Source organism: Ceratotherium simum, chromosome 13, assembly GCF_057802395.1.
Source record: "Ceratotherium simum simum isolate JZ-2026a chromosome 13, ASM5780239v1, whole genome shotgun sequence".
In the NCBI taxonomy this organism is placed as follows: domain Eukaryota; kingdom Metazoa; phylum Chordata; class Mammalia; order Perissodactyla; family Rhinocerotidae; genus Ceratotherium; species Ceratotherium simum.
The window spans coordinates 17,553,107-17,579,193 of NC_141912.1; the positions used below are offsets into that span (position 1 = coordinate 17,553,107).

General features: G+C 36.5%; 1 long non-coding RNA gene across 1 annotated transcript in view; it reads left to right on the top strand.

The window, feature by feature from the left end:
• The window catches only part of LOC147915381 (uncharacterized), an 80,451-nt gene extending 55,236 nt beyond the window's left edge, over positions 1-25,215 (top strand). Inside the window, exon 5 of the long non-coding RNA XR_015553892.1 lies at positions 24,788-25,215. This is a non-coding gene — a long non-coding RNA (uncharacterized LOC147915381). The remainder of the gene's footprint in view (positions 1-24,787) is intronic.
• Positions 25,216-26,087: the final 872 nt, after the last annotated feature.

The following is a 26,087-nucleotide window of genomic DNA, read 5'->3' on the forward strand; positions in this document are numbered from 1 at the left end:
CAGATTGCAATTATCTTTCTAAGTAGGACCCTTTGTATTCAAGAACCTGAAAGGTCTTGCAGTCTGTGATAAAATTGAGTTTTATCCATATAATAATACATCAGACATCATTGTATTTGTCAAGAGTTTGGTCAATAGAGCCAGGCAAAATCCATGTGTATAAATAATAAATTTAGCCACATTTTGTTTGTGGGAATAATTTTGTTAGACACCCTCCCCCCGCCCTACCCCACAGAGATACCTTGGCTAGCATATATACTTTCAAAATGGAAACATCCTGGGTTTTGAAGTCTGAAGCTACTAGTCCATAAACATTGAGCCTTTATTACTCATGGCATTGTGTTATAGCTGATGGGGCAAGCAAAAAGATAAGGCATGGTCTTAGCCCTGAAGGAATGTGCAGTCTTTAGGAAGTCAAGCTCTATATGGATTTAAAAAATAACTAATTTTATAAGACATTTTGATATAAAGTGCCGAGTGTATGGTATTTAATAAGTAGTTTTGCTATAAAGTCATATGTCTTGACTCCAGAGTTTAGAATGAACTTAACTGGAACTGAGTGTTTCTATCAGGAGTTTTGAGAGCCATTCTGTCTATGAATTGGTATATGGATCATTCTGTTTATAAACCAGACAATTATGAAAGGTTATTAAAAGCAAGTGGATGGAAACTGTATTCAAAGTCAAGAAGTTATTATAGATCCTATGAGAAGGGTGCATATTTGAGGATTCCTCTAGAGGACCAAGTAACAAATATTTAGATATTTCCACCCCGTGCCATCATTGGCATGTGGTTTCATTGGGTGATTCATAAACAGGTCAGAAGTTGGAGAACAGCTGAGAATTTAACCCTTTGTTACATTGACTGATTTTTCTATACCCTGTAAGAGAATTCTGCCCATCAGAAAACCAGTTAAGACAGGTTTTGCCTATTGCTCTGCCCCTAGAAAATATAGTATGTAATTCCCATGCAAAAAAATGCATCAAAGAGAGAAACACCAGCTTGCTGACACCCTCATAATGGAGCATGGCCAAGGCAATTGTTGATCTCTTACAGCTTTTTGAAGAGTTAGCTCAGCAGTTAAGCTCTGAATAGGTCCACCCTTCTGTTATTTAGCCAGCAATCTGCTCCCTTCCAATGAATGGAATCAAAGCTGAGAGGCAGAATTTCATCTCGGTTCAAATTAGAAACCTGTCTCCTATAAGCTGGGTCCCTTCTTTCTCCATTAAAATCTTCTACTACCAAGGAGAGAAAAAAGTTCTTGGATACGTAGCATAACAATCATTCCACCAGCTATAAACCTCACTTGGTGATTTTTTTTTTCTTTAATTGAGTACTAGAGGAACCTAAATGTGCATGCTATATGCAAATCCATTATTCTTAGTACTGCTACCTATAATTAACACTGCCCAATGGAATTTTAAAAATATTTATAAAAAAGGCAACAGAGTGACAATTACCATTATCCCCAACTAAACTCCTCCTCCTCCATGTTTTCATCAAGAGAGCGGTGTTGTTACTTCAATAGGCACAGTGTTGTGGTGACTTTTGTGATACAAATAAAGCAGGACTAAAATTCTAATTGTGAAATTTAAAAGGAAAGTAATTGCTCAGTGTTGGTTAATTCCATCTTTGTGTGATGACAGCAGCTGCGTTTCCCTGCCTTGTGTATTTTAACAGATGGCTTTATTTCTTATGGAGTGTTACAGTGGCGACCGAGGTGACACTGAAGGAAAATTCTGTGACAGTATGTTAAGTAAGATATTACTGACAGCCCTGCTGAGCGGCAATGCAGAACTGCACGTCGTGGATCTCTTCTCACCCCTATAGCCCCCACCAAATGGTTTCCATTTGTGGCATATGTGGAACCAGAATGGAAAGATGAATGGAAAATTATGTTCTTTTTCAAATTCACTTGTTTGCATACCATTAATAGGCCTAGGACGAAGGCTCAAATCTGGCAAAAAGGTGCATTTATCAATCCAGTATCATACTGTTGTACCTTTCCATATCGTAGGTAAGAAAATCGAGAGGCACTAACAGGTTTGAGTTCTAGACCAGAGTCTGCCACAAGTCACTTTTCTCTAGATTGGGTTTCTTTGTGTAAGACTGGAGTTGGACTATGACAAAGTTTCTGGGGCCCTTTCTAGCTCCAACTTTCTGTGATTCTGAAAGTCCTGAGCTTTGTGCCTTAATAGCACAGAAGACAAAGTGAGTAGAATGCAGGATGGAAACTAGGTTGCTCTCTATGCTACAGATTTTGATGCAGCCTACTAGGGAAAAGACCAGCGGGTCACAAGTCAGGAGATCTGGCCGTGGTGCAGCCACGAAGCAAGTCACTGAGTCAACCCATGTCAGCTTCCTCACCTCCTTCACAAGGCTGTAGTCAAGGTCTAATGGGATTATGCCACTGAAAGATGATTAATTGATCCAACACACATTGCACAACTGCCCTGTGCCAGACACTGTGCCAAATGCTAGGGATTCAATGGTGGGTAAAGCATGGTCTTTGTTTTGGAGGAGAATGTTTAGTGGGGGAGGCAGATAAGTGAATGGGTAATTACAGTAGAGTATAAGAGGCACTTGGAAGGGCACACATACAGGGTGATATAAAAGTGTAGAGGAGGGGCAGCTCACTCAGCTGGGGGCACGGAAGGCTTTCAGGAAGAAGTGGATTCTAAGCTAAGGCAAATATAGGTGGAAGGGGGAGGGACAAATGACATGGCCGGCAGCTTCTTGAACCAAGATTTAGAAATCATTATGGTTTGGTTTTCTTTCACCACTAGTCTTCAAAGAAGGAGTCCATCAGCATCTTGGGTCTTGATGAACAAGGAGTGCTCTTATTTACATATTCTTGTAATTATTTATATCCTGCTTCATTTCTAAAACAGATAGGGTTAAAAGCCTGAGAAATAATGTTTAATAGAATACCACCATTGACTGTCAGACTCTAACTATGAGCTTGAAAAATTTTCTCTAGACTTTCCTCTTTACAAACGCTTGTGTGAGGCCCCAAGAATTTTATGGTGTGCTTTGAAGGGAGGTATGGATGGATCTACTTTGATTGGTAAATGGAGAAATGACAGTGGCTTTATATAGGATATGAACTTCTGGTTTTCTTTTTTCCTTTTTTTTTTGTGAGGAAGATCAGCCTTGAGCTAACATCTGTCGCCAATCCTCCTATTGTTTTTTTTTTCCTGAGGAAGACCGGCCCTGGGCTAACATCCGTGCCCATCTTCCTCCACTTTACATGAGATGCCGCCACAGCATGGCCTGACAAGCAGTGGGTCGGTGCGCGCCCGGGATCCGAACCCCAAGCCTCTGCAGTGGTGCGCACGCGCTTAACCGCTACGCCAACGGGCCAGCCCCTGGTTTTCTTTTTATAACCTTCTCTCTTTAAGAGAAAGGCTACCAGCTTGCTGCTCAATGAATAGTAAATCTGACTTATCCCCTCTTCCTACAGGCTGATGCTCCTCCATACTAATGTTTGACATTTTGCAGTTTAATTGAAATCACCCTTTAAGCAGCACACCACCAAGAGAATAATGGAATTTCTACCTGCAATGTGATGCTGAATAAAGGACAACTCACCAAGTCTGCGCCACTTTCCACAGAGCTACATGGAGACCTAAGAGTGTTATAATGCGAGACTTTTGGTGAGAACGTAGTTAAGTGGGAGAGAAGAGAGCCCCAGACTTTGGGAATAGAAGCAGAGCCATGTCTCTGAACTTGGTGAGAGAAAGAATGTCCTACTGCATTATTTCTTCTTTAAGCCTTTGTCCTTTCATGAGACTGCAAACAGTAAATGCGATGGTAACCTTTGTGAACCCACCTACTTCTGCACCAGAGTTATCTGTATTTGCAGTTTGGACCTACAGTGCCCTCCAAGTTAAAAGAAAGTGCCAGCAATGATCCCAGACCTGTGCAGGATGGTGGTGTTTGCTTGGGAGTCAATGTTATAAACCTTCAAACATATCTAACGCTCAAACCTAGAACTCCAGACCTCCATATTTGCCTCTCCTCTTAAGTGTCTTAAAGGCACCTGAAACTCAATGTGACCACAGCTGAATGAATGATATCTCCCCCTTCCCTTATATACTCCCTCTGGGGTCTTTATGTTAGTGTTTCAAAGTAACAACAGTTTTCTTTACCATAGTTCTTTTTGGAATAGCACTGTTTTGTTTGGATGAAAGCCTTGGCTATCCTTCTTTCCACCTTCAAAACCCCTGCCAGGAACCTGGGCATCAGCTGGCACCAAGACCTCAGAGTGGAAGAAATTCGATCTGCTGCCAAAGCAGAAAACTATTGTGTTATACCTTGTGGAGAGAGAAGAAAGAGGAGGAAATTGAAGCAAAAGTAAGAAAGATGGAAAGAAAAGAGGAAAATAGAAATTGAGATGAATCGAAGGAATAGCGAAATTCCCTAGTGATTGGTGAGGAGGCCAATAGATATTTTAAGAAAAGAGATGTTTGAAGTTCTCAATAAAAGTTATTTGTTTTAAAATGTAAACTCTTCTTCATCTTCATTGTGAAATCTTGTACAGGATGTGAATAATCGTGTGTGTGTGTATGTGTGTGTGTAAATCAGTGGAGGGGTTGAGTTTTATGTCCAGGTTGACATGGATCACAGCAGAGACAGCAGGAGAAGAGAGGGGATACAAATGAGGCCAGAGAATGGAAGGTTCCTGGCATTACAGCAATCTTTTGAGGGCAATAGACTTGTCCAGACTGTGAAATTGGAGGTTCAAGGCAATTTCACTCAGATCTCCAAGATAATTAAGCCCCCAGGTATCATCTTAGTTATCAGCTATGTCTGCTGCGTAAGGTAAAACACATAATGTTTGACCTTGACACCTGGCCCCCACCTTCCTTCATCTTCCATAGCTAGTCTTCTTACCCACTATGCCTGGCTCCTCTTTCTGAATTACCATTCATCTCTGGAGCCTGGAACTCAGAAAGTGATATTCTCCAGGCAAAGCATGAAAATTGTGTTCAGAATATGTGTAAACAGGAATGAGCAGGCTCTTAGAAGTTATTTTGGGGGATCAGAACCCACTGTGGGGTAATTCCACCCCAAATCACTTTAACACATAACTACTAATGATGAGGTTGAATCAAAAGGAACACCAAGACTGCACTACAATGTCTGTAGCAGACATGACTATGTTGGATTAAAGATGGCTGCAAATTCTTTGCTGCACCTCTCACCAAGGGATGATATCTATTTCCACTTTCCTTGAATCTGAACTGATCTTTTAATTGATTTTAATCAATAGAACGTGGAGGAAGAGTTGCTGTGGAACGTCTGAACCTGAGCCTTAAGAGATTGGCAACTCCCTCTTAGAATATTTCCTTTTGGAAGCCAGTTGCCATGTAAGACAGTCTGATTTCCCTGAGACCATAATGCTGTTAATAAACCTACGCTACCTGCTTGGAGACAGAGAGGCAAACAGAGGTGAACTGGGGCATCAGACATGTGAGTGAAAACTTCCTGGACTTTTAGCTTAGTCTACTCACCAGCTGAATGCAGCCAAGTGAATGATCTCAGCTGACAATACATGGAGCGGAAGAACCACCCAGCTGAGCCTAGTTTAAAATATTGACCCATAGAATTGTGAGCAAATAAAACAGTTGTTTAAGTCACTAAGTTTGGGATAGTTTTTATGCAATAATAGATAGTTGAAATGATGATATATGGAGGCAACAAAACTAGGCCACATGGCTCTAGAGGAGATGCTTTTAATAGTTCTGCTGAGGTTTGACCATCAATGCCATATCTACCCAAAGGTATGTGACAAAGTAGAAATAATAATGAATAACACAGTTTTTATGGTTTATTCAGGACATTCTCACTTAATCCTTATGACTATTCTCTGACGTAGGCCTTATCTCAGTTTCACAGATGGGGAAACTGAGTCTCAATGGTCACATATAAGTAAGTTGTATTCAAATCCAGGTATTCTTCTATATTGTTCTTTCGCAAATAAGGCTGGAATCAGTCAAAGTAAGACTTCAAATAGCGTCCCACTAGTAATTTAACAGTTGTTGAACACGGATGACAGATGAACTAGGCAAATCTTTTTCAATACTTTGCTAGAGCATATCACCTCGTCTGTGCCATTGTTGTAATTTGACTAGTTGCTTGGATGAGAAGTTGCAAGGGTAAAATTGAATCCTTGAAGCAAACTAAGTAAATGCAAAACTACTGCCAGAGACTAGATTGTCTGAAAATTTGTGTTCCAAATAATTGGCTCAAAAATTTGCAGCCGAGGTTTGTGATGGAATTAGTTCTTTTAAAAGAAGCCCGTCATAATCAACAAGATCATCCTCTGACCTTACAAAGTAATTATGAATTCCTAACTAAGGCTTCTTAGTTACTTTCCATGGTAGAGAAAAATATATCTCTTTTGGATCATGCCCAATAATGTGGCATGTGTAATTCTACTTTACTTTTTTAGTATTATGATCAATTTCAGATCAAAATATCTTCTATATCCAAAACCTTGGAGTGAACAATTTCTAAGTACATTACTTGTAGTGTGACCTAGATAATGTGATGACAGCCCTTTGGAAAAACGTCAAGACCACTCCATACATGTGCTCTTTATGAGCAGGCGTCTCAACATGACAGCTTGAATTACACACGCAGTTTTTCCTATATTAAAATATACCCAAACATCTCTCAAACTCACTTTAAAACATGGACCAATCTGAGATCCTTTATGGTTGATTATACAATGTGACCAACCTGGAAAGATGGGCCAGGGAAATATTCTTAGATCAAAGCTCAAAATGAAGGAGGCACAAGGCAATAGGACTTGCACAGTAAAGATAATTCAAGCCATCGTGTGTAGTAGATTTGAGAATAGCACTCAAGTGACAATTATAAATACCAGCCACACAATTCAGCCCTTACTATGTGTAGTATAGAATGGATGTCAGCTTGTGATGATCAAATGTTTTAAAGGCGTAGCCATAAAGGAAGCTTTGGAACTTCTTTACCCTACTGATGACAGCTACTGCTATACAGATTGGTTCTGAAAATTGACATTTTAAAGAAAGATAACTTCAATGGATTTTAATGACTGCATAGAATGTACCAAAATCTCTTTATCTGGCCTCTTATTGTTTGGACATTTAGCATGCTTTCATATCTTTTGTTTTCTCCTGTTGAAAACAATCTCGTGCTAGAGGTTGTAAATGAGTTTTTTTACACCTATACAATGATTTCCTTAGTGGAAATTTCTAGAATTAGAATGACTGGATGAAAGTGTTAGGTATTTTAAATGAATGGTCATATAGAATATCTATTTTTGAAGTGTCTGATATTTAAGATAGTCATTATCTGCCCTACTGGTTAAGTTTACCTTAAAGTGAAAATAATTCAGATTAACCTTAATATTTAAAGAGTATGGTATGGCCAGACACTAATATAAAAGACAGCCACCCTCCTAGAAGTGACACTAGAAATGAAAATAAGATCCCTATGATGACATTTCTTGTATTTTAGGGAGATTAGGATTAAACATCATATAGTACTTCCTGATGGAAACAAATGTGGGTCATAGTTGGAACAAAGCTTTGATAGTATTAAGGCATCAATAAATATTTAATTTTAATGTTCGTCTCAGTGCCAAATATCGTACCTGGAGATAATATCTAATTGGATCTGGACCAAAAGGATGAATGAATGAACACTGGCTATGAACACTGATTTATAAATGTTTTTATAAACTATTATTTTGGACTACTCCTTCAAGTCTATCCTAAACTGTAGTTCTCAATTTTGAATTTTCAATCATCTTCTGTTTTTACCTCTACTCTTAGAATCTCTCATGGTTTTCCATTCCAGCTTCTCATGATAAATGTTTGTTGTCTTGCTTCCTTCTGCCTCTTTCCTTTCCTTTGCATGCCATAACTAATGCTTTGCTTTGCTTGAATACCAGTGAATACTTGAAACATGTTGATGACATAACTCACATTACCTTCCATTTTGTCTCTTTAAATATCAAAAAGGATGTTGACCTAAAATGAAATTCAATTACTAAAACCACTAAAAAGAAAATGAAATAGTGATTACGTATTTGGAGTATTATCAAAGGCTTCCTGCTTTCTGTTTCCCCTGTCTCTTCTGAAGTGTAGAGGGAGGAGATTGAAGAAACTGAACTTCATAGAAGGATTGTTCAAAGAAGACATGTTTTTAAGTAACTTTATATATGTGATCTTAAGTTGAATCAGTTCCTACATTACTATTAAACAATTCCTTTCATCTTATTGGATGAGTCACATCTAAAAAATAGCTTTATTACTTTAAAACTGAAACCTGCTTATTATTTTAAAAACAGTATTAGAAAAGTGTAAAAATTAATATAAAATAACCACATGGAATTCCTTCACCAAGGCATAACCACTGTTAATATACTGGTGAAAACTCTTTTCGATAGCTCTCTACGAATACATACACACACACACACGCGCACGTGCCTCCACACTCATTTTATGTGGTTGGGATTACACCTTGTATACTGTCTTTTATACATATGCTTATATGTGACATATGTGGTTATACTGATTTTGAGCATTTATTCATGACAAGAAAGATTCTATATTATTCTTAATGGTTGCCGGATATTGTCCTGTTTATCCCATAATTTACTTAAATGACATTTAAGAGAGAAAGAACATTTATTCTTTCTCTTTCCTTTCTCCCTTTCTTTCTTCCCTCCCTCGCTCCTTCCCTCACTGCCTTCTTCCTTGCTGCTTTTTTTTCTGCCTAGGCGCCTGCCAAAATCATCTCTAGAAAGGGCATAGGAATTGAAATTCTGATTAACAAATCATAAGTGCCTGATTTCCTATTCCCTTTTCGATACAGATATTGATATTTTTCACCTTTGCCAATCTACCAGTATGATATACGGTTGCTTTTATTTGCATCTCTTTGACTATAAGTTAGAGAGAACATCTTTTCATGATTGCTGACCATGTTTTAAGTTTTTCCTTTGAGTAATTGCCCCTTCTTGTCATATTACACTTTTTTATTCTAAAGAATTTCTTTGAGGAAAATAATCTTTTGTCATATGCTTTATGAATGTTACTTCCCAGTTTGTATTTTTATTTAAAAAATATGTTCAATATGCTTTATTTTCTCTTATAATGAAGTTTTCAGCTTTTATGTGATCATTTATCAGTGTTTTTGTTTTATGCTTCCGCGTTTTATGATATGCTAAAAGATTTTCCCCACTGTATGAGTATTCAAAACAAAAAAACTCCTTCTAAATTTTAGTTAGCAATTTTATGGCTTAATTTTATTCTTTAAATAAATGAGATGATGTCCCAGCATTATTGTTTTTCCCTCCAAGTGAATAGTTTATTGTCCTAAACAATTGGCAATATTTTTCTACCAAATTACCAGCTTATTGCCCCAATGACTTTCTTGAACAATAATTGGAAATATTTTTGTACTCTGTTTTGCCAAGTTTTCAAAGTCATTTAGTTGGAATTTTGAATGGGCATTTGATTTCTATTCAAATTTCTATAATGTTTTGATTGAATTTAATATATGACAATTTACAAAAATTTATGTTTTTATAATGCAGTTCTAGTCAAGAGAACATTTATTCATTTATTTATTCATATTTTTCTTCTACGTCCTTTGTAGAGTGTTGCAGGCTTGCTAATCTTTTTGCCAATTTATTAATATGGTATCTGCTTGCTTTTTTATTTCCTTGATGATAACCGAGAAACAGCATCTTTTTATGTTATTGTAAATCACTTTCTTTTTTCTTTGAAGACTTGCCAGTTTATGTGCTTTTGAGTTTTAAAAAATAATTTTTAAGAATTCTTTGCATATTAAGGCTAGTTAACCCATCATCATACGTCTTGTAAATATTATTTCCCAGGTTGATTTTGTTTTCCAAATATGTTTATAGTGCTTTTATTTTTCCGTTATAAGGAAGTGTTTTATTTTATGTAGTCGATTTATCAGTTTTTTTGCTTAATGGGTTTTGGTTTTTATGCCAAAAAACATATTAAAGGGGCATGACCAGCGGTGTAGTGGTTAAGTTTGTGCGCTCTTCTTCGGCGGCCTGGGGTCCGTGAGTTTGGATCTCAGGTGTGAACCTATGCGCCACTCATCAAGCCATGCTGTGGCGGTGTACCCTATACAAAGTAGAGGAAGATTGGAACAGATGTTAGCTCAGGGACAATCTTTCTCAAGCAAAAACAGAAAGATTGGCAACAGTTGTTAGTTTAGGGCCAATCTTTCTCACCAAAAAAAAAAAATTGTTCATTCTGGTATGGTCAGACCTTTAAATTTCAGTATTTCTAGTGGGTGTGTAGTGGTATCTCATTGTCACTTTAATTTTCATGTCTCTAATGAATAATAATGTGAAGTATCTTTTTATGTATTTATTTGCCATCTATATGTCTTCTTTGGTGAAGAGTTTATTCAACTATTTTGCCCAGTTTTTATTGGATTGTCTTCCTGTGATTGAGTTGTACAACATCAAAATAAACTCTAGGTACAAGTTCTTTGTTGGGTATAAATTTGCAAATATTTTCTCCCAGTCTGTGCCTTGCCTTTTCATTTTCATTGCATTGTTCCTTGAATTTAATTTTAAGAAGAATTTAATTTTAAGTCTAATTTATCAATTTTTTTCTTTTATGAATTTTGATTTTTGGTGTCCTACTTAAAAAATCTTTGCCAAGCTCAAGGTCTACAACATCATCTATGTTTCATCCTATAAGTTTTATAGTTTTAGCTCTTACATTTAGTCATATGTTCTTATCTGAGTTCATTTTATATATGTTGTGAGTTAAGAATCAAGTTTAATTTCTTTTTTTTGCACATAGCTATTTAATTAATTGTTTTAGCATGGTTAGTTGAATATATTAGCACCTTTGCATCCTTTTCCCATTAAATGGCCTTGAAACTTTGTCAAAAATCAATTGACCATATACGTGTGGGTCTGTTTCTGGACTCTATTCCCCACCATTGATCTATATGTCTATCTTTATAGCAATCACACTGTCTTGATTACTGTAGCTTTATAATGTCTTTAAATCAGGTAATATCAGTCTTCTTTTAAAAATTATTCCAAGACCTTTGCATTTCCATATAAATTTTAGAATCAGCATGTCAATTTCTACAAAAATGCGTGTTAGAATTATTCCAATTCCTATATTGTATGAGAATCTTATCACCATGTATTTCTATTCACTTCTCCTGGCCTTTGTGCTAATTTTGTCATATATTTTGTTTCTACATATGTAATGAACTCACAATACATTTTACTATTTTTACTTTAAATAAATATCTTTTAAGCTGATTTAGAAAAATAAGAAAAACGTGTTGTATATCCACCTATGTATTTACTATTTCTAGTGTTCTCCATTCCTTTGCTTAGATGCAGATTTCATTTTGGTATTATTTTCCTTTTGTTTGAAAGACTTCCTTTATCATTTTTTTTAGTGTTGTTCTGCTAGCCATGCATTCTTTTAGATTTTGTAGGTATGAGATTGTTGTTATTTTGTCTTCAAAGGATTTTTTTTTTTGGGTATAGGATTCCAGGTTGACAACAGTTTAATTTCAGTATCTTAAAGCTGTTGCTCCACTGTGTTCTAGCTTGCGTTGTTTCTGATGTGTCTGCTGTCATTCTTAGTTTTTCCTCCATAATTAATGCACTTTTTTTTTTCTCTGGATGATTTTAAGATTTTCTTTTACACTGTTTTGAAGCAATTTATTTATAATGGGCATTGGTGTCATTTTCTTCATCTTCCTTGTGCTTGGAGGTTTGTTGAGATTCCTGAAACTGAGTTTGTAGTTTTCATCACATATGGAGAGTATTTGGCCATTATCTTTTCAAAATTTTTTGTTTCCTCCCTCTTTCTTCTCTTTCTGGGACTCTATTTAAATATATATTGGAACAATTGAGGTTGTCTCACAGTTCCTTGATGTTCTTATCATTTTTTTCCATCTTTTTCTCTCTTTGTTTAATTTTAGGTAGTTTCTATTGCTATGTTTTCAAGTTCACTAATGTTTTCTTCTGCAGTGTCTAATTTGATGTTAATCCCATCTAACATATTTTTCATCTCAGACGTTATACATTTTCATCCTTATAAGTTTGTTTTGTTTCATTTTTACATTTTCCATATTTCTGCTTAAGCACCAATGCTTTTCTCTACCTTCTTAAAGAAATGAAGTATACTTATAATTGCAGTTTTATTATCTTTTCTACTCATTCCCTTATCTGTGCCATTTCTGGGTCTTTTTTCTATGATTTTGTTTTTTGCATCATTATCTGTTCTATTTTCCTGCTTCTTTGCATGCCATGACTCAGGAAATTTCCAGAACTCAGGAAAGTGGTATACTTACTATTATAAAGGCTAGAACTCAGAAACAGCTAAAAAGAAGAGACACATAGGGCAAGATGGGAAGAGTGGAAAGTACAGAGCTTCCATGCCCTCTCCTCATGGAATTAGGGTGCTGTCACCCTCCCAGCACATCAATGTGTTAAGCAGGAAGCTCCCTTGAGCCTCAGTGTCCAAGAATTTTTATGGGGGTTTCATTACTTAGGCAAGACTGATTGAATCATTGACCATGTGATTGAACTCAATCTCCAGTGCTCCTCCCCTCCCCAGAGGTCAGACAACTGAAAATTCCAACTCTCTAATCACATGGTTGGTTTTTCTAGTGACAAGCCCCCATCTTGAAGCTATCTAGGCCCTTCCCCCATGAGTCACCTCACTAGCATAACACTATCACTCAGGGAATTCTAAGGGTTTTTGAAGCTTTGTGCCAGGAATCCAGGGCAAAGACCAGATATATGTTTTTTATTATACTACCGGATCAAAGCAAACATTAATCTAGGGCTAATTTAGTCCCTCTACTGAGGTAGTACAGTCTGAGTATTCAACTTGATTCTCCACGTATTACAAAGTTTTTATACACTGGCTGTTGGGAATGTGAATATTCCTGGCCCTGAGTGAGTAATGGGGATTGTGTCCTCTGATTTTTTTCTTGTGTTTCCTTCCCCAGCCCCAGGTAGTTTCCTCACACTTATACCTTGATCACTACTCATGTGAAGACTCACGGGGGACCCCTTGTAGATCTCTAGGACTTGCTCTCTGTGCTTTTCTTCTTCTCTGGTAGTCTGCCTGGAAAATTCTAATCTTCTTGATGTCCCTGAATTGTCAACTCCATCACCTCAACTTAGGGAGACTGCCAAGATCTTTTTGGGTTCTACCTCCCTGTACTGTGCCCTGGAAACTCTTTCTGCAGTTAGTTGGAGCAATCACAGGGCAAACTGTGTTTATTTCTCTTCTCTTAGGTATCGCTGTCCTTCACTGCCTGTCTGTCAATGTCTGAAGACAGTTTCATATATTTTGCCTGGTTTTTCAGTTGTTTAAGATGAGAGAGTAAATGTTACACTGTTACTCCATTGTGGGTGGAAGCAGAAGTCTATGGGCCTTTTCAATCTGAGTTCTTTCTGGGAAATGTATCTTTCTTATTTCTGCTGATATAGCCTCCTCTCCACGTTTGCCTCTCTCTCTTTCTGACCCTCTGATGATTTCACTATTACCATTTATTCCTCTATCCTCTGTAGGTCTTACTTTTTCTTTTATATTTTTCTGTTTTTGTCTTTTCTTCTTTGGGGAGCTTGTCTAAATTCACTAAATTCACTCAGTTGTCCCCATTCTGCTGTGTACCTTATCAACTGTGTTCTTTATTTTAACCATTATATTTTTATGACTATGATTTATGTGTAGTTATTATATTGTGTTGTTCTTGTTTCATATTGCTAATGTTTTCACTTGTGTTATTTAGTATAATTAATTGGCTAGTTTTAAGTTCTAGGTCTATCTGTTGTAATATTTTTGTTTCTGATGGAATGTGTTATGCAGTGTATTTTCTTTTTGGAAAATAATTTAGATCCTTAAATACCTTGTTGCTTTGGCCTATGAACTCATTTTTTTCCTAGGGTATTCGCTACTCTGTCAAAGGAAGCATACAGAGAAAGTCCAGAATGCAGTCTGTGCCAGTGAACTCAAGGGTGGAGTATAGATGATCCCAAGAAAGGAGAACTCCAGTTACCTAAAAACCATGGGCAATAACTCTTCACACCCTAAAATAACTCCTCAGCTTAGTGTTATGCCTTTTGTCCCCCAGAGAGAAGCAGTACTAGGAGGACAGTGGTTTTCAAACTTTAGTATTCATCAGAATCACAGGGAGGACTTTTTAATACATAGATTACTGGGCCTCACTCCCAGAATTTCTCATTTAGCAGGCCAGGGGTTGGGCACAAATATTTGTTTTCTAACAAGTTCTCAAGGGATAGTGATGCTGTTCGCCCTGGGACAGCACTTTTGAGACCACTGGCATTGGGGAATGAAGAGCAGAATGCCAAGGTTTCTTTTCTATTCTACCTCCCACAGCCAGGCCTAGCAACCTCCTGCCTCGAGTCAAATCTACCTGTTCCTTCCTCACTCCACCCCAGCCAATGCAACACCATTTCAAAATTATACTGCTTCCCACCTGGAATTTCATTTCTCTCCATTCTCTCTCTCTTTTTTTGTATTTTCCTCTATATTTCCTCAGGGTTTATTTTGGGGCAAGAAATCCTGCAGCCAATGTAGTTAAGCTTCTTGGGAGAATTAAGACTATATATTAAATTTCTAACTGATCATCTTATCAAATTCCTAATTTTCTAATTTTTTTTCAGTTGGATCTTTCAGTGCTTTCAGGTATACAAATATATCCTTTTTAAAACCTTGGTAATTTTGCCTTTCTCCTTTCCCATAATTATGTCTTTAAACATGTTTAATTGCACCTGTACATAAAAATGCTAAATAATGAAGTTAATAACAGAAATTACTATTTGTTATTGTTTTTGACTTTCATGTGAATGATTCTGGAAATTCACTATTAACCCTGAAGCTGGCATTTACTTTGAGTTTAATTTTTTATCATGTTATGGGAATATCTTTCTATCGAATGCCTTTTTAGCATCTGCTGAGATAATAATATTGTATTTCTCCTTTGACCTTTTAATATGGTGAATTTTCTTGATCATTTTCTAATAATGAACCATTGTTGTATTCCTGACATGATCACCACTTAGTAATGATTCGTTAGTTATTCCTTTAGTGTACTGCTAGATTCAACTTGCTAATATTTTATTTAGATTTTTTTTTTGCCTTATGAATAGGATTGGTCTTTCTCCAATGCTCGATATATAACTACATATAATTTGAGTACACAGTACTTCATTGTTAGATAACATTAGTACTCTTCCTTCCAATTTTTTTTTTTCCAAAACCACTTTGTATCATTCACTGTGTTGAGCAAGAAGAATTCAAAGACAGATATTCTCTAGTTTCTATCTTGGAGGAACACACTGTCTAGTAGGGGAGAGAAACAAGGAAATAGACATTTACAAAATGGTGTGAAAGTGCAATGGTAGAGCCATATTCCAGGTTATCTGGGAGTACAGAGAGGATATTTATGGCATTTATATGGCCAAAACTTATGGTTGGTTAATAAATATTTGTTGAATTGAACTCATCTTGTTTAGAAGAGGATTTTTAGGAGAGGCTTCATAGGTCAGTTGATTTTCAATATTGTTGATCAATAAAGGGATAGAACATAAGTTCTTTCCTCTGACAAGAGTGAACTACTGAGAGAACAAGAAGGTAGAGAGACCTGATTTTACTGTGCCTTTCGTAGTCCACACCCTGCAATTTCAAATGGAATCTTTTTTTCTTCTTCATGAGTTTGTTATGAATCATAGTTTCTGTTAGTTTCCAAGCCCTTAACCAAAATCAACTAAACATGGCTATGCCATGAGTTCTGCAAAATATTTCAGAAAATCGTTTAATCTATAAATAGTTTGAATCCCAGAGAAATTTAGTATTGAGATTCTTACCCTTTAATTATTGGGATTATTTAGATTTAAAGGAAACAGTTCACATGTTCTTGATATCCTGTGTTTATTTATTTTTTACGTCAGCCTTTCTTTCTATTTTTCCCTATGTCCTTTATTCTTTTCCCACTGGTCACATTACATACGAGGAAGGGAGAAAAAGGAACAAACATATTGGTCATCTATCCTGTGCTCTATACTCCTGGAGAGCTCATGGCAACCTTTGGGGGACATCCTCTTCTTATCCTTGTTTTCTCAGCTGCACAGAGGCTTTAGGTAACTTACTCCTGGGCACATGACTTAGTTCTGGAGAAGCTGGAATTCCAACTCAGATGCGTCAGAGTCCAAAGACTGCATCCCTCCTACTATACCATAGAAAGGATTGGTTTTCAGAATGAAATAGATGTGTCTATACATTTATGAGGTACTCACGCCTTTGTCTATGCAGGTCTAACAACTATTAATCAGCCAAACATGTAAGAATCCCTTGGGTAGTTTGATAAAAATGCATAACAGAGCTTTACCCCTCAGAGACTTTTGATTCAGTTAGTCATGTATGGTGCTTTGGAATCTGCATTTCTAAGAAGTTCTTCACATGATTCTGATGCCCAGCCAGCTTTGAAAATTAGAAATTTATGTTATTGTCTCCCAATGGTAGAAATTATGTTGTGAATCTAAACTCATTAGTGCTTCTCAGCATTATTGTGGTGTCGGGTATTGTCTATGGAGTCCATACACATCTTAAGCACTGAAATAGAGAAGGTGAATGTCTCTTATGAAAGAAGATGCTGACTCCCCACAGCATCCAAATGTCTTCATGGATGAACCCAATGTGAAGATGTTATTTCTTAGTTGAGACTCCTGCTCTCCATCTTTTTTTAGGATAGCTCTTCTCAACCCCACCTACACATTAGAATGGCAATGCCTGGGCCTCAAACTAGACTAATTAAATTAGAATCTCTGGCATGGGGCCTGGACAGCAATATTTTTTAAAATACTCCAAATGATCCTAATATATGGTCAGAGTTGAGAACACTTTTCTCAAGTAGGGTAAAGTGAGTTTGAGTAATAAACTTTTTTTCCTTCTGGAAATTGGGAAAAATCCTAATTAAAAATGTTGAATACCTTCTTTTTTAAAATAAAATTGTATATATTTAAGGTGTACAACATGCTGATTTGAAATACATAGATATAGTGAAATGGTTCTCAAGTAGTTACCTTTTTTTTTTTATGAGAGCACCGGAAATCTACTGTTGTAGCAAATTTCCAGTATTCCAAACAGTATTAATAACTACAGTCATCATGCTGTACACTAGTTCTCTAGATTTATTCATCCTATATAACTGCAACTTTGTACCCTTTGACCATCTCCCCATTTCCCCCACCTCCCCACCCCTGGTAGCCACTATTCTACTCTCTACTTCTGTGTATTCAACGTATTTTTTTAGATTCCACATATAAATGAGATCATGCAGTTTTTTTCTTTCTGTGTCTGGCTTATTTCACTTAGCATAATATCCTCCAGGTTCATTCATGTTGTTTCAAATGGCAAGATCTTCTTTTTTAAAGCTAAATAATATTCCATTGTGTATATATCTATATCTATATCTATATCTATATCTATATTATCTATATATCTATCTACATACCATATTTTCTTTACCCATTCACCCATCAATGGACACTTAGGTTGTTTCCATATCTTGACTATTGTGAATAATGCTGCAACGAACATAAAATGGCAGATATCTGAATATTTTCTTTTATTTGTTTGCATTATTAACATTTTAAATATTGAAAAGAGTCAAGGATAAAAAAAGTAATCAGCAAAGTAATATGTCTGACTTGAACTTGTATTTTTCCTAGCAACTTTACTCACCTGAAACTAACACAAAAACACCTCCACACTTGTGTACATTCTGAGATGTGTCTTAGGTTTCTAAGTAATCTGGAGGTAATTGTGGATGGCTGTATAAGGAAAATGAAGCTTATAACTGCTAATTTAGGCTTAAGTTGATCAACTCAGTTGTCTCTCACTTGTGTCTTCTGCAAATTGTTCATACCAACTATAGGTCAGACACTCTATTGCGTACTTAGAGTACAACTGAAAATACTACACAATTCTTGCCCTTGTTGCTTTCTAGTGGGGCAGAGAGAGAGAAATGAGATAAATGCCACAATATAAGATAACTGGAGAATGCTATCAGACCGCTTAGGAGAAGAACCTATCACAAAGACATTTCAAAAATCCCCTAAAGTCTATTATCTTGTATCATGTGTGCAAAGGCAAGAGAGAGAAGATATGGGATAGAATGAGTGTTTACCTGGATTAATAAGTATTTAAAGGATTAATACATACACAAACACAAATACAACTCTCAATGTGTGTGTGTGTGTGTGTGTGTAAATTTTTGGATGATGTCCTGGGAATTACTTTCTCTTTGGTGTGGTAGGAATATTTGTAATGATTTTTATGCACTATTTTTCATTGACCTATAATATCATTTCATGTTACACTATTAATATTATTCTTTGTATAAAGGTAAGGCAAATAAGTTGGTAAAATTTGCACTGCCCACTCCCACCCCTTGCTTTCCCATAATCATTCTGAAGGGTTGGCAGGTTGGCAGGTTGGGACTAGAATTCTTATTCCTTGAGTTTTAGATTTGGGACAAAGAACACTGTGTTACATTGACTCAGAATAAAGTGTTTGGGGCCCCTTTGTTATGTGAATAAACTTTATTGTTTATTTTTATGATATGTTTTCTTCTATTTCACATCTGCTGACTATCTACACATCAAAGAGAAGTTAGATGGCTTGTATTTTCAATGATATTTGAAAATAGCTATGCTAAATATGATATTTTCCAAGCATTGCTAATATCCTTCCTTTAGTTTCCAAGTATGGCAAACGCCCTTTTGTAACATAAAACTCTCATTAACAGCCATTGAAATGTCATTTTTTTCCTAACCCTTTTTCTTGAAAGTTTGAATTCTGCTATTGACTTAAATTTTTTTTAATGCCCTGAGGATTTCCCTTCATAATGAAAAAAAAAAAAAAGAACACTTAACAAGAATGGTATTGTCTCTATGAATAGATGTGGCAAAAGAATAAAGTCAATGTTAGGATTATCATTCTTGCCAATATCCTTTCAGGTATATTTTGTAGACTAAAATGAGGATGGAGGACAAAGAAAGACTGGAAGGCATAAGTACAGACATTCTTTTTTGGCTCAAGATACTTCAAACCCAACTAGGGCAGGATTTTCACCTAAAGAGGAAGTTTTTCTGATAATACTCTCTTTAGGCAAAGATAACCCACCAAATGATACCAAAAAGCTTTTTATATTAAATGAGAGTGGAGTTATAACTGAATAAAAATGAAAGAAAGTATTTTTTTCTGAAATGGTCATGATATTTCTAGTCCATGGAAGCCTATTTGAGTGTCCAGATAAATGTGTATTAGTCTTCTTTATCTTTTTATTGATAGCAACATCATTAAAAATTAAACTTAGAACTTCTATGGAGGATGTTTTCATTGAGTTATGAAAGATAAAAACTCTCCTATTTTTCTGACAGTTTCTAGGTAGATGTTTCTAAAATAAAGTATTTTGAATGCATACAAAATGTTTAATTTATTTTTGACTTTTAGGATGAAAGGATACTATTTCTCAATCCTTGTTCAAAGAGGAAACAATTATTTGAAATATTTGCCCCTTCATCCATTGAAAATGAGTTTCAAAAATTATTCAACCTTCAGTCATGCTTATTTAAGTTGATGAAATCAACTTGTCTACTGGTTTAAATTTCCATACATCTTCACTTCCACAGTATGACTTAAAAATACTGAGGCATTTTTTTTGTGGGGCTGCAACTAAGCAATGTTCTACAGGAAGGCATTATCGATTGTGGTGAGTCATACAGGGAACGCTAGGTTGTGACTTTTTTCCAGGCTTCCCTGAGACTTCCTTTTATCCTTCCCCATTTAATAGCATGATACTTTCTCAGCATGGACACACAGACAGAGGTGGCCACATTTCCAACTTCTCCTCCTAATTCACACCCTGAAGGGGAAAAGAAATGCTATACGAGTAGGTTGAATCTCAGAGTTTGCTCTGAGAGAGCAAAAGTTTACATTTGTGAGAGCCAAATGGAGAAGCACGGTAGAAGGCAAACAGTGGCTGCTTGGAGTTAAGCGCCACCGCCCCCAGTCTAATGGGTAAGAGAGTCATTAATTCTGCTGATTAACTTGGCCTTGGGGTTCATGGAAATGACATCCACCTCTTGTTTTTTTTTAAGCTCAAACTGTGGAACGAGGGAACATAAAAAAACAAGCTAATTAGAGAGAAATCAGGAGAAAAGAAGCAGAGAGAGAGAAAGACAGTTTGAGCATTAATGAGACTTGTTTGGGGAGAGACTGTGACAGGTTCTTCAAAAGCATTATTGTCAAATGTGTCACCATTGCATAGATGGCGAGAGCTACCTTTGAGCTACATGCTGATAGTTAATGATTTGAAACTATAAAAAGATTGAAAAGGTAAAAGGCAAAATGTCAGACTCAACTGGATTTTAATGAGCTTATTTTTTTTTTTTTCCTAAGGAAAACAGCCTAGAAAGTAGAGGACGTTTGCGCTCTTTCTATCCCTCGCTCTCTGCTCTCTGGATTTCCATTTCTTTCTTAGAGATACAGTTGGCAAAGGAACAGTGGGAGAGGAATATCAAAGGTCTACGCTCAAAGATCTGGGACATTTTACTTTTCTGAGAAGATGAGTGGTAGTGAGGGCAGCACAGGGGTTTGAGTGACAACAATAAGGAGAGATTGATGGAGGAGACAGCAATAGCTCTTGTTTGTTTTTTGGAGGACGTGCTGAGCAGAAGCCATCTTCACACTGTGAGATGTAACAAAGAAATCCAAAGTGATTACGCAGGTTCATTTGTCAGTATCGCTACTGCAGCTATTGCTGTGTGCAACAACAAGATGACAAGGCATTTATTGCTGATGGTTGGTTATTAGTCGCATTAAAGGAAACATTAGAGCCGAGTAGGATACATAGACCAGGGAGACAATAGCTTTCTGGGCTCCGAACTCAGCAGGGTAGCCTTGTCATTAAATTTGGTAGTGCCAATTTAATTTTTTAAAAAGATAAACTGGAGAGAAACTTTGAAAATGAATTCTGTAACCCCATTTTTACCTTAATAGTAACTGTCAGGATTTCACTCCCTGGGCTCTCGGTTATGTGCTGGCAGGCTGAGCACATAGAGAAGGCGAACATATTTTCGAAAGAACTGAATGCTAGTGGGAAAATCAGAACCAAATTTTAATTCTTTTCTATATGATTTTCTTGTTGTCCTTGAAACATTAAATTCTGATTATGGTACAGTATCTAGGAAAAAATTACTAATCAGGTACCAGGGTCAAACCAACTGCTTTCCTAGTGAGTTTCTGATGAATTCCTTTCTGAAATAAGACACCTAGATTGCTGATTTGAAAGTGGTGGCCCAGTTCATTGCATAGCAAAGAGGCTGCATATAGAATAGGGACCTGACGTCTTTTGTTTTCCTTCACAGTTCGTCATCCAGCGTCCACTGATACAAATATCTCTGAACTCACTGGGCTTGTATCTGGGCTTGCTATCTCCAAATGTGTGTTTTTTGGTCCACTCACCTGTAGAAAGATTGCAAACAGAACAGAGATGAAAATATAGATCTGAAGAAGATCTTGGGGACCTAGGGGACTGTTTAAAAAAGGATTTGTCTACTTAAAAAAAATACATTCTATTCTAGAGTTTCAGAACACATTAAAACACTGATTAATTCTCAGACCAACCCCATATAGTAGAAATTACTAAGATATTTCTGCTCTTGGGTAAATGGAGGCATGGAGGTTTAAATAAACTTGACCAAGCTTGTAGTCATTATCTGACTTAAGATTAGAAACTTGCATTTATATTTCAGAACTTGTCTGATTTCTGCTCAAGGCACTAGGAGTACACTTTTATTAATTTTAAATGGCTTTCCTCCATGCTATTGTGGATCATTAAAATAAATTTTGTGCAATGACAAGCAAGATGGAGGTCTCTTAGGCCTCTCCTTTGGTACTGGGCATGGACAAAGTTTTACATGATGCATGGAAGATATTTTTACAAAGTTTATTAGAGAAAATAAGAATTGGTTCCAACTGGAAAGGGTATTGTTTCTTGGGGATTGCCATTGCCCTGAGGGCTCAGTTTAGGAATTTCCTGTTTAAGAAGTCTATCCTGATCCCTAAGAGCTGTGTTAAGTGTCTCTGCTTTGTACTTTTCTGTCATTGCACTTAGCACATTTTATTAAAATTAGTTGTTTACATGGCTGCTCTTTTCTATTTGAGGATACAATACTAAGAAAAGAAATAAGTACAAATGTTTAAAATGGTTGATCTTATTTGTCAGGAAAGCTTTAAAAAAGGAAACAATGATTTAGAGAAATCCAAATCAATCTCAACCTTTCTATCATATTTTTCCTGTTCTTTGTCTTTGTAAGCTCCCTTCCTTCTCCCCAGTTTCCATCTGGTTTTATTCATAGAAAGTCTTAGAGACCCTTACATATATGCTCCCTGCACCCTCTCTCCTACCAGTCATTGACTTTTAAGTGACATGTAAGTTATCAAACAAAATGTATGTTTGTAAGGACAAAATTTAATCCTTCATTAGTATCTTATTTTTCGTAACTATGCTATAGAATGTTTTGAGAGTTTGTTGGGAAGAGAAAATACTCGATTTCAGAAGTGACCAAGGTCGATTCTTATAAGGAAGAAAAAATGGAAGCCCACACATTGCCTCTTTTCTGAGTTGCTTTCCTGAGGTTTTAAATAAGTTCCTATTTTGGGTGAGTGACTTGGATGGCATCCATGAGGCGCCAGGTAGTTCTCTACTCCTGTCGTTTATATTTCCATTAGATTTTCCACAGCGATTGTGTGCACCAGGCAGGACAGAGTCTTTAATTCCTATTGTGCAGATGAGCAAACCGGAGTACAGAGTGTGCCATTCAAGGGCAGGCAGGCAGCTGCTGAGTGGTGGGGCTGATGCTCACCACCTCGTCTTCCTGCTCCAGTACTCGTTCTGTTATTCCAATCTAGACACTGGAATGAGCTCTTAAATTTGCCACAAGTTTACTAAATGTTATGCAATTATTATTATTGCCACATTTTGCACCAGGAGTTCCTCAGAAAAGGGTACTACATAAATGAATCCCAAACCTTCACTTTTTAATGGCTATTCCTAAAGGTAGACAAACTCTTTCTCCTTGAGGTGTACAGATGTTAAATTGAAGAAATAAAGGAACATGTGTAATATAAACAACACTTGATTTAGGAGGAGCTCAATATGGCTGGATATAAACCTGTGTATATTTTCAATTCAGAGAGTAAAAGACAAAATATTTTCTAAAAGTAGTTATAAAAGAAGAATACTATCTTGACCACCCTAAGCAGAGTAAGTATCTTAATGACACAAGGGCTAAACAAAATGCCAGTGTGCGTGAGAGAGTATGATGTGTGTGCATTTTTGTGGATATATAAGTTTTGCCAAATTTTTGCCAGTGGTGCTAAATAGAGTTATTGAGCAATCACAGTGAGGGTTCCAGGGTTCTACAGCTGGAATCTATGCAGGTGCAGCTTTCTGGTTGCTGGCCAGCATTATTTTGCAATACTGCTGGCAGTAACCACTTTTAAATTGAAACATGATTGCACTTTATTTTAATATTTCTCTCTTCTATTTTTTCCCCCTACTGTAAATCAACCCTGCTCTGAGCATAAAGTCCTTGCCAAAGTTTCGGGTAACAGATTAAGCCCACTGGGCTAAGCCTGTTTTCAGTGCGTGGAAACACACTGAGTAAGTTTACTGCAGTTGGTCTAGCACACATGACTGAGTAAGAAAATATTAACCATACAAAGCAAACTTCTCTTAGACTTTTGTGACATTTGGAGATGAATTATTTCACTACTCCCAAGATGATGGCAGGTAGCAGGTGTATGTCAACTATGTGACCAAATTAAGAACAGCCCCTTCTTCTGGTCTGCTTTCCTACGCTGTGGGTTCTGGGAGGATTCTGCTCTAAATGAAGCAATTGGGAATCAAGCAGATCCTTCTACAGAAGAGTAATTAAAGTCGCTCACTCTCAGGTAGCTCTTACCCTTTGCTAGACACTATTCTAAAGACTTTACATGTATCAATACAGTTGATCCTCATACCAACTCTATGAGGAAATTATTATTCTTATGTGACTTTACAAATGGGGAAACTGAGATACAAAGAAGTTAAATGATTTACCTAAGTTTAGGTAGATAGTAAGTGGAGAAGCCAGGATTTGAACACAGAGAATCTAACACAAGAGTCTATGTTCTTAACTACCTGGTTACACAGCATTCTATTTTGGAAACTGGAGGCTATCTCATTTCACACCAAGCCAAGATAGGCTTCCCCACTCTCTTCATGTGCTATTTGTGTACATGTCTGTCTCTCCAACTGGACCACGAGCTTCTTAAGGTTAAAAGATAGGTTTTTAATCTCTATATCTGACCTTGCCATCTGGAATTGGAGTTTCCTATAATAAGTATTCCACAAGATACGCAAAGCAGACATTTCAATGTTTTGAAAAGATTATGCTCCAAAATGTTTGATAATGGTGCATAAGATCAAAATAATTAAGAGACTTGTTTTAAAGACCTAAAATGCAGTAAATTCAGCATAAAGTGAATTATCCTGTGTCAATTTGTAACACATTTTCCCACAGGACTAGGGCTCATGTAAAGTTTCTTGCTTGGTCTTAAACAGACCTAACTGATTCTCTATTCTTTGTAAAATAAATACAACCATTTTTTTTTCTCTGCAGGAGGAAGCATCCTTAGCAGTTTTCCTTGGTGTTGGACAATTCAATACTTCTTTCAGAAATAACTCCTGTCTTTCTTGGAGCTTGGTTTTGCACAACAAGTATATCTTCACTTAGATCTTTGGAACAATTATTATAAGCCTAAATGACCCAAACTGATGATATATTTTACAAAACAGCAGTTCTTGCTCCTGGTTCTGTGCTCTTAGGTATAAATTGACATAATTTTCCTACTGACTGTAGCTGGATGGTCCTATAAAGAGGTCATCAGGCCTGCTCTTTGCTTGTAAGCAATTTGAGTTGCCAAGCCTCTATTAGAACCCATTTCTCTCATTTTTCTGTAAAGTTTCATAATTGTAAAATACTCGTCCAAAACTAAAGATTAAAAATGGAAAGTCTAACTTAACACTGTAGAAGTCAGAACAATGAATTGGGAGTTGAGAGTTAATGATTTTAGTCCCACGTTTTCCAGTGATGAGCTATGTGACTAGCTGGGTGACCCCGAGGAAATTAAAATGGGATAAATTTCCTTATTAATAATATCAGAGAGTGAAATTAGATAATATCTTTTCAATTCTCTTCTTTTAATCAAGTCTATAGATTACATGAAGACCCTCTTCCCTGCACCCACATCACCTCTGCTTTCCACCAAAGATCTTGGAAAAAATAAAACTTTAGTAGGAAGTGCACATTTTGATCTGTTTCTTTGGTGAGCAAAGAATAAAAGCCTTGTGGTTAGTCTGTTGAAACTTTCAGGAAGGGGTTGATTGGTTTCACATGTGCAAATTTACATTTTGGATTTTACATTTTAGAGCACCATAAATTGACCTGAGAATTAAAAGTTATTAGAAGGTTCCTTCCTCTACTAGTGGCCTTTTGGAAAATCTTGAGAATGCTTACATGCTTATGGTCACTAAAGATCATTCTAACTGTTTCTTTGAGGCAGTGTTAATATCACTCTCACTCTACCTGCAAACGGGCACTATATACCTTCACATGTTTGTTTTCCAAATCTTTGCTACTCAAAGTGTGACTGCAGACCAGCAGCATCAACATCACTTTGGGAGCATGTTAGAACTGCAGACTGACTGAATCAGAAATGGAATTTTAACAAGATCCCCAGGTGATTTGTATTCACATTAATGTTGAGATGTACAGCTCTCAATCACTGAGATTGTTGAAAGAAAGTTCCCCTCTCTTAAAATCTCAGTGTTCTGTTTAAGGTGGTGCTACCTAAATCAAAATTTATTGGTATACTAGAAACTCAGATCCTTGAGCTTAATTTGTCCACTAAAACAGAGTG